We start from the raw sequence: 9,753 nt of genomic DNA, 5'->3' as shown, positions 1-9,753 counted from the left end.
TGAAGAAAGGTTCAAGTCTATCGAAGATGATCATGCGATGCTGGCACAACTAACTCAAATGAAAAAAGAACCTCAGCAACCTATGCATGAGTTTGTAGAAAAGTTCAACAGATTTCACGATCGCATTCCAGTCGTTTCACGACCCACCACTAGAAATCTGAAATGCTTCTTTATCAACACTCAATTGCCAGAGGCGAGCTTTCTTTTGCAAAGGGATAATCCTATATATTTGGACGCTATGCAACAGATGGCCATATCGGTCGAAGATGATCTTATCCTCGTCGGTAAGATAAGGAGAGATCCTATCAAGGTGAGGAATAATCAAATTGCTGATTCATCTTGTTCTTCAATGAATTCTATTGATCCCATGATACAAAAGTTATCAAATGAGTTGTTAGCACTCAAGAAGCAAATTTCCTCACAAGGAAATAATTCTTATCATGATGTCCCAAGGACTTATCCAAATAATGCTTCCAATTATGCCATGCGTAATCAAAATAAATTGCCTCCCACTCTAGAGAGGCTTGCGTTGGAAGCATCACCCCAAAATTCAGCTACAGGTTATTATGAAGTCAAACATAATGATCTTCCCTCTTTTGGTGAAGAAGACACCAATTTGCATCAAGAAGATGATGCAGAATTGGCTGGCGACTCTCATATTAGGTTTATGCAATATCAAGAAGATGATACACCAGACACACGTGATGGGGATGTCTTTGCAGTATTCACCCATTCACAAGCACAGACAGCTCAACCACCTATCATTGCGAAGAGTGATGATTCTATTCAAATCAATGATTCTCAACATTTGCTAGTTTCTATTGCTAAGCGTCGGACACCCGTACCAAATCTTGCAAAAGACAACTCTATCTCAAAGGACGCCGCAAAGGATAAAAATGTAAGTGCTTCTTCGACTCCTGTCAATTTTTCTGCACCTATCAATTCTTCTACACTTGCATCGAAGAGTAGTGTACCTAATAGTTTAAGTTCTCAAAATGAAAACCCAAATCAATCTTTGATGAATTATTTTCAGTCATTTGATATTTTAGACCATGCTAGGAAAACCAAAATACAAATGTTTGAGGTTGAATTTTTGAGATCTAATCCAGATCAATTTGACCATTTGGTCAAGTTTGTTAAAGAAAAAGATACTACTCCTATTAATCTTCCCAAGTCTAACTCACTTCAAAATAACTTAGTGACTCCTTTTCCTGTAGAAAAGATAGAACCATTCTATATCTCTTTGTTGATAAATGACTATAAGCTTAGTAACTGTGTTATCAATTTTAAGGCATCTGCTAATATTATGCAGTCAAAAGTTTCCAATGCCCTTGGTTTAAATTTGACCAAAACATTTGAAGATGTTTCTCTATGGATAACAAACAAGTCCCTTTGATAGGTCAAATCAAGGACGCACAGTTTGCTTTTGCTGCATTCCTAGAAAAAAAGATTAAGATGACAGTATTGGTAGGTGATGTGCCAACTTCCTATGGTCTATTATTGGGAAGAAATTTTTGTAGAGATGTGGGAGGTGAGTTAAACATGGATATGACTAAAGCTCGTATTCCTGTTAAAGGAGTTATCCAAAAGTTACTTCCAAAAAATAAATCAAAATACATCATTGTCAAGTCTGATGATTAGCAGGCACAGATTCTTTTCGAGTCGTAAGGTATGGGTAATTATTTCCTGCATGTGTATGATGGTTTAGAGGTTGTTCCTGAGATTGAAGATGTCATTCCACTCAATGAGGTTCCAGTTGATTGTGAGAGTATTGTTATAGAATTTGAAGGATCTTCTACCTCACAACAAGAAATTGTCAATTTTGATACTGTCAGCATTGGTGATCTAGATGATGTTTGGACACTAGAATTTGATGGCAGTTGTTCTTCTACTAGATCAGGAGCCGGTGTTGTGTTAGTTTCTCCTGATGGGAATTTCTTTCCTTTCTTCTTCAAATTGCAGTTTCACAACACAAATAACACTACTGAGTATGAATCTCTTCTTTTGGGGATGAATGTTGCCCAGAAGAAGGGGATTAAAAATTTACATGCTCAAGGAGATGCTGAGTAGATAGTTTGTGAAGTCAGGAACATATGCCAGACAAGGAGCGATAGGCTACAACATTATCATAACCTTGTATGGGATCTAAAAGAGGAATTTTATGCTTTTGATATATTTGTTGTTTCCCATGAATTTAATGACAGGGCAGACTCATTAGTAGTATTAGCAACCTCTTTGGTTCCTCACAAATATTTTTTGGGATCAACATACATTGTTGAATTGGTCTTTCGACCAAGTGTTCCTAACAACTCTGATCATTGGCAAGTTTTTAATGATGATCATCATGTAATTGATTTCTTGCAGACGAATGACAATTTTGATGATCTGTATTTTGATGGTAGTCACTAACCTTCAAAGGATGCAATTGAAAGTATTGATGCAGAAACAAAAGAGAAATTTCTGCAATTGAAAGGAAACAAAATCCCTAAGGGTCTAGTTTCTTTAGAAAATCTTTTTGACAAGCATGACCGCTATGTAAAAAAGAAACAAAAATCAGCTGTAGGCTCAATGGAATATGAGAAAGTAAATATCGAGACTGAAGTCAATCCAAAGATGATCAACATTGAAAAGTGTTGTTCACAAGAAGAAAGGCAAAAGTTTGTTGCATTATTGCAGCAATATGTTGACATCGTGGCCTACTCCTATGAAGATCTAAAGTCTTTTCACCCCGAAGAACTCTATCACAACATTACATTAAAGCTGGGTATCATGCCTTTCCGTCAGAAGCAAAGGCAATACAACCCAAAGATCTTTGATACTATCTTTGCTGAAGTTCAAAGGATGTTGAAAGCAAGGATAATCTTCCCCATTCATCATTCTTTTTGGATAGCCAATATTGTACCTGTACATAAGAAGAATGGTGAGATCCGGATATGTGTTGATTTATGGAATTTGAATTAGGCATCCTTAAAAGATAACTACCCTTTACCTATCATGGTTTATGTCCTACAAGCTATTACTAGATCAGAGACGATGTCCATGTTGGACGGATTTTTGGGTTACAACCAAGTGGAGGTTCTTGAAGAAGATCAACACAAAAATGCATTTACCACACCTTGGGACACTTTTGTATATCACATAATGCCTTTTGGATTGATAAATGCAGGAGCAACTTTCCAACGTGCAATGGACTTGGCCTTCCAAAGTTTCCTTGGTAAGTTCATTGTAGTCTATTTGGATGATTTGACTATTTATTCTAAGAAATGTCAAGATCATTTCTATCATTTGCAACGAGTATTGGGGAAGTGTTGTCGGCATGGAATTTCCCTCAATCCCAAGAAATTTGTTTTTGGGGTCACTGAAGGTAAGTTACTTGGGCATATTGTTTCAAAAGAAAGTACAAAAATTGTTGCTGAAAGAGTAAAAGTTATTCGTGATCTTTCCATGTCAGCAAGTAAGATTGTTGTCCATTCTTTCTTTGGCAAAGTAAATTTATTACGAATATTTATTCCAGACTTTGCTAAACAAACTCGTCACATAGTTAACATGATGAAAGATAATTCTCTTTTCAAGTGGACTCTTGAAGGAAAGAAAGCTTTCCATCAGATCAAGAAGGCCATGGCAAATGCCCCAGTCTTGGTATGCCCTGATTACACCAAAGAGTTTATCATGTATAGCTATGCATCCGATCATACCTATTTGGCTATACTGATGCAGAAAAATACTGAAGGTGTGGAATTGCCCATTGCATTCATGAGTTATTTGCTAAAAGCTCATGAGTTGAAGTACTCAGAAATGGATAAGCATGCTTTTGTCATTGTTAAAGCAGTGAAACATTTCAGGTTTTATATTCTGAATTCACATGTCACCACTCTTGTTCTTGATGCTGTTGTCAATCCAATTTTGATGCAACAAGAGTTTGGAACTAAAAGGGGCAACTGGGTTGCTAAGATTCAGGAATATGAAATGAAAATTAAGCCCACTAAGTTGGTTCATGGAAAAGGTCTATGCCATTTGATAGCTGACAACAAATAAATTGATGAAGTGGTACTGGAAAATGAAGGTATGAATCTAGATCTTCCCAAAGTTCTATTTGTCAGCACCACTGATGAGTGGTATTCTAACTTGGCATATCTCTTAATGTACGGAGACTATTCTGGGCACTTGTCATGTAATGAAAGGAGAACCCTGAAGCTTAAAGTGATGAATTCTGTCCTATGGGACAATGGTTTGTATAAGAAAGGTTTAGATGGCAATTTCCTGCACTACATGGACAAACAACAACAAGTAAGATTACTTCAAGCTTTTCACGATCTTGCTTGTGGTGGACATTTCTCTGCCCTTGTCATTGCACAAAAAATCTTGTGTGCTAGATACTATTGGCTGAAATTGTTTAAGGACACATATAGTTGGGTTCACAAATGTGAGCAATGTCAACAATTTGTGGGTAAGCCTAAGGTAGCTGCACTCCCTCTTAAGCCAGTTGTAATTGAAGAGCCCTTTCAATAGTGGGGATTGGATTTCATTGGACCTATCAATTTGACATCTAGTGTAGGTCACATATACATTCTCACAGCGATAGATTACTTCACTAAGTGGGTGGAGACAATTCCAACTAAGCAAGCTACTTTGGTGGTGGTTTGTCAATTTTGGAAGGAAAACACCGTTTCAAGGTTTGGTGTTCCTCATAAGATAGTAACTGATAATGCTTCATATTTTTCATCTTATGAGATCATTGACTTTTGCTTCGATTATGGTATTACCCTTTCACACTCATCTAACTATTATCTGCAAGGAAATGGTCAGGCCAAGTCAAGCAACAAGAATTTGGTTACTATTATGAGGAAGCTTGTTGATGATAGACAACAGACTTGGCATAAAGCACTTTATGATGCGCTGTGGGCAGATCATATAACTCTGAAAAGAGTGATCGGTATGTCACCTTTTCAACTTCTGTATGCGTTGAATGCTGAGATTCCTATCACTGTAGAACTTCCAGCATTAAAGATTGCCAAGGCCATTGAAGATGAAACCTATTAAGATTCACTTGATAAGCGGATTGTGTTTCTTTCTCAGTTGGAAGAAACAAGAGCAGAAGTGGTTGATAGGATTGTTGCACACCAAAGCCAAGTGAAGGTGTTATTTGATAAGAAAACAACTTCTCGTGAGTTCTCAATTGGTGATCAAGTCTTGTTATGGGACAAGAGAAGGGAATGGAAGGGTTTGCATGGAAGGTTTGACTCCTTATGGAGAGGTCCCTTCACTATTTATGAAATATGTGGTGAGCATAGCTACTTAATTGCATATGCGGATGGTACCCCATTCTCGCTACCTCATAGTGGAGAATATTTGAAGCTCTTTACTCAATAAAGAGAAATGTAAAAGGAAGTTGTACTTATTGTAACATTTGTATAGTTTTTTCTTTTTAGTCTTTTCATCGCCTGACTCTATAGCCCAATGGATATAGGCACTCAGAGTTCTGGATTCTCCAAGCTTCAAGTGGTGCAGCTTGTTCCCCAGTTAGAGCCAGCTGTTGTCCTTGATTTCAGCATGACTAAAATCATGAAGCAACCCTACAAAACTGGTCCTTTTCATACCTCACGTTCTTTGGGAGAGCTTGATCAACTCTATCAGTTAGCTCATTTAGCTTTTTGCTTTTCATTTTTATCATTTTTATGTTTTTTTTAAGATTTGTAGTTTTACCTGCAGGTCGGACTTTAAAGTCTGACCTGCAGGGTTCCTTCTTTTCAAAGGGAATTGCACATCGGACTTTAAAGTCTGATGTGCAAATGTTTGGTTTTCCCCTACATATAAGACTTTAAAGTCCAACCTACAGGTAATCATTCTCTTGCAGATCGGACTTTAAAGTCCGACCTGCAAGATCTTTGCACTTGCAAGTCGGACTTTAAAGTTTGAATTGCAGGTTGTTTTTCATGACATGCATATTAGACTTTAAAGTGTGACTGCCAAGGGGTTTAGTCCTGCATGTCGAACTTTAAAGTTCGACATGCATGGCATGATTAACATTTAATGAGGACATTCATTACTTATTTTTGGGGTTATTTATTAATCTTTTGAGGTTATTTCTTCATTTTGTCTTGAGATTTCTCCTCTATGCATGCCCTCCGTCTCCTCTACTTGCGAATTCGACTTTGATTCATTGCCAGTCACTTGATTTTCTTTGGCCATGTGGATTTAGGTAGGTTTTATTTGTTCTCTAGTTTTCCCTTTCACTTTGCCCTTATTTTTCTTCATTCCTTTCGGGTTTTTTCTGTTGTCGGAGGGCAATCGAACATTATAATTTGATTGCTCCTAAACCTTTCCTCAAGATCGAGGGCACATCAAACTTTATAGTCCGATTTCCCTTTGATCCTTTTGTTTTCCTACCCTTCTTCCTTCGCCTGCATGTCAATTTTTAAAACCCAACATGCAGGCATATGATTGAAGATAACTCTCCGCATATCAAACTTTAAAGTTTGATATGCAAGAGGGTTAAACCACACATATCAGACTTTAAAGTCCGATATGCGAGAGGAGATTGTCTGATTGACATATTGGGTTTTAAAACCTGACATGTCAATCGGTTTCCCTTCCCCAACACATCAGACTTTAAGGTCCAATGTGTTGGTCTTTTGAATGATTTTTATCCTAGCACATCAGACTTTAAAGTCCGATGTGCTAATGATTTTTTCTAACTTGCACATCAGACTTTAAAGTCCGATGTGCCAATGACTTTCCCCCAAATTTCACGTTGGACTTTAAAGTCTAAAATGCAAGTAAAGATGTTTTATCCTTGCACATCTGACTTTAAAGTCTGATGTGCAATTTTTGACTCCTAAGGTGTAGGTCGAGCTTTTTTCCCCGACCTGCCAGTTTTTAACAGTTTTGCTCCCAAACCTTTTCTGAGTCTAGTTTTTCGATCTAGTTAATGAAGTTTGATTTTAATAATGATGATAACTATCAAAGAAGCTAATCCTCAATGTTGAATGCAGTCATTTGCAAATGTCAAGGCCCCCTCATGACAAATCAGATCCTTCTTCGAGTCAGTTGGAATCTTCACCGGGTAAAACATCAACAAAAAAGATGAATTACAAGTATGATAAATACTTGAATTTGTACTCGGAGAGCTCAGTAGATTCAAACATCAAGGAGATCAAAGATACAAAAATAGGTCATGTCAGTATGCAAGAATTTATTGATCGAGTTGAGAAAGCTCCTTCCCGCCTAACAAACTTGATCAAATATGAGTTGCATAAATATGCTTCCTTCCCAGTTGCAGCTCATGATCTAGATTTTGTACTTGCAGTAGTTGATCACTTCGATCCAAATACAAGACAGGTTAGGGATTTTGATCAAAATGTGATCATGAATTTGGATAGTGTTTTCTTCAACAGTGTTTTCAAAGGTTCTTCAGTCGAGGAAGTAGCCGACATTTCTCAAGAAAGCGTTCAGGAGTACTATGAGAAAATGGAGGTCAAATGCAAGAAAGTGATCAATACAGTGTACCTCTCTGCTGCTAGAAATTCTACCACCTCGCGATGGCCTAAGCATTTCCATAGAAGTGACTTGAATGAGGAGTACAATGATATGGTCACCAAGTTCACAAGAGTGAAGGGTTTAAAGGATTCTCATTACTTTCAAAGATGGATGTGTTATTACATAAATATAATCAAGAAAGGGGCTACTAGGATTGATTGGGGTGAGAAGAGCAATGATGCACTCTGTGCGTAGTTGAAAGAAGTCAAAGTGACATTGAAATTTTATATGACCTCTTACCTGGTTTATGCAGCTGCTTCTATGAGGAAATATCTAGGTTTATCTACCAAAGGTGACAGGAGATTAGTACCTGTCTAGGAATACTATGATCAACTCACAATCAAGAATCAAAGTAGCCATTTCAGAAGAGTTAACGATGCTTTCTTTGCTATGTGGAAATTTATGTTTGATAAAAGCCTGCAAAATAAAAGATTATTAGAGTTTGCATATAATAGGGTGTCTCATTTTGGATGCATTTTCCTTTAGTTTTTAACATTCACTTACATCTGGATAGGATGTTTCTCAAGTGAACCTTTCATTTTACCAAGGTATCCTTCTGACAAAATCATTCTCATGGAGTTGTGATGACAACTGATCTATGTACATGAAAAAGCAATCGTAAGCACATGAGACCAGGTTGAAGTTCCCTGAGTCTATTGGCAAGTACTCAATTTTGACAAATCCCATGGCCAAGAACATGGAGGAAGAAATGCAATGGAATACTATGAGAAGATTCAAGGAACAAAATAATTTTGATTTTCGTGGCGTGAAGAACAAGCTTAAAATAAGTTACACCCATGCTTTTAGATTTGAGGATGTATGGGTGGATTGCCAAGATGAAGAAGACATAAGAAGGATGGATTTCAGCCATCTTACCTTGGAGTAGATTGAAAATTTAGATTTGGCAAAGATCCCAATGGCCATGGAAGACACTAATGACATAATAGACCCAGTCTATTATGAAAAGAATCTTGCTGACTCTCCACTTTCACCAGTGCAATGGTCGAAAAAGGAGAGTAAGTCTATCACTCAAAGAATCTCTCCCATTTTTGTGAATACCAATGCATGGTTGTTAAAAAATAATCTTAGAATGAAACAAATTCATGCTAGTTCTGGAGATGATGACAATAGTGATGGCCTGGTTGGTAAGACAACTACGGCTAAAACAAGAACCAAGAGCAGAGCAAATCCATAAGCACTATCCTCGGCCCATGGAACACAATCTAAGGGGAAAGGACCCAAAATCAAGTTCACAATTAAAGGGTCCAAAAAAGGTGAATCATCATCAGGAGCATCGGAGGCAGTCACAAATGAACGAGAACAACAGCCCGCTAGAGAGACTGAGAAAGGAAAGGAGTCGGAAGAAGGTGAAATTCCTCATTAAGAGGAAGCACAGGTTGAAGAGACATTACATCTTGGTGAAGTTAATATCACTACCACTTCACAGGCACTAGCTCATTCAGAGGTGGTTATCCATTCTATCAATTCTGACTCAGATCAAGAGGAGGAGGAATTGAATGATGAGGACCTGGACATGGACATGATGCAGTCAGAGACTGCTCAACAATTTTTCACATTATCCATTTTTTCCAGTCTGGATGACATTTTTTCAACCACCATTAAATCTTCAATGTTGGAGTTTCTCGAAGATATGGAGAAAACATTTGTGGAACAATAGATGATGACTTTACCTTCTACGATGGTCATAACATAAATTCCATCTCTGGTAAGCATTGAAGTTATTTCCACTACGACGGTCATAACAAAAATTCCACCTCTGGTTAGTACTTAAATTATTTCCACTGCACCTTCCACTCTCTCCTCTATGGCTATAACTGAAGAAAGGTCAGCATCAGCAACTGTTATTACATCAACAAGCATATCACTGGATACTTCAACATTGATATCAATAACAACATCTATAACCGCTGCAAGTTCAAGCCAATTTGCTCCTGAAATACCAAGTGACACTCACCAAGAAGCTACTAGTCCACCCACCAATCCAAAATTACCACCTTGGATGGAGGTAGTAGCACCTAAGAGGAAGAAACAGGTAATTTTGTTTGATGAGTTTGATTTTGAGCAGTTGGTTCCTCCAAAGCCCAAAGGAACAAAGAAGCTAAAGACTGTCTCTCGGGTGTTAGTAGACCCAACTTCTAAAAGGAAGTATGTTGAGGTCATGGTACCATCATTGGATAAGAATAAAGATGATTTACA

This window comes from Cryptomeria japonica, chromosome 7 (genome assembly GCF_030272615.1).
Source record: "Cryptomeria japonica chromosome 7, Sugi_1.0, whole genome shotgun sequence".
Classification (NCBI taxonomy): domain Eukaryota; kingdom Viridiplantae; phylum Streptophyta; class Pinopsida; order Cupressales; family Cupressaceae; genus Cryptomeria; species Cryptomeria japonica.
Note: the sequence above shows the minus strand (reverse complement) of the source record.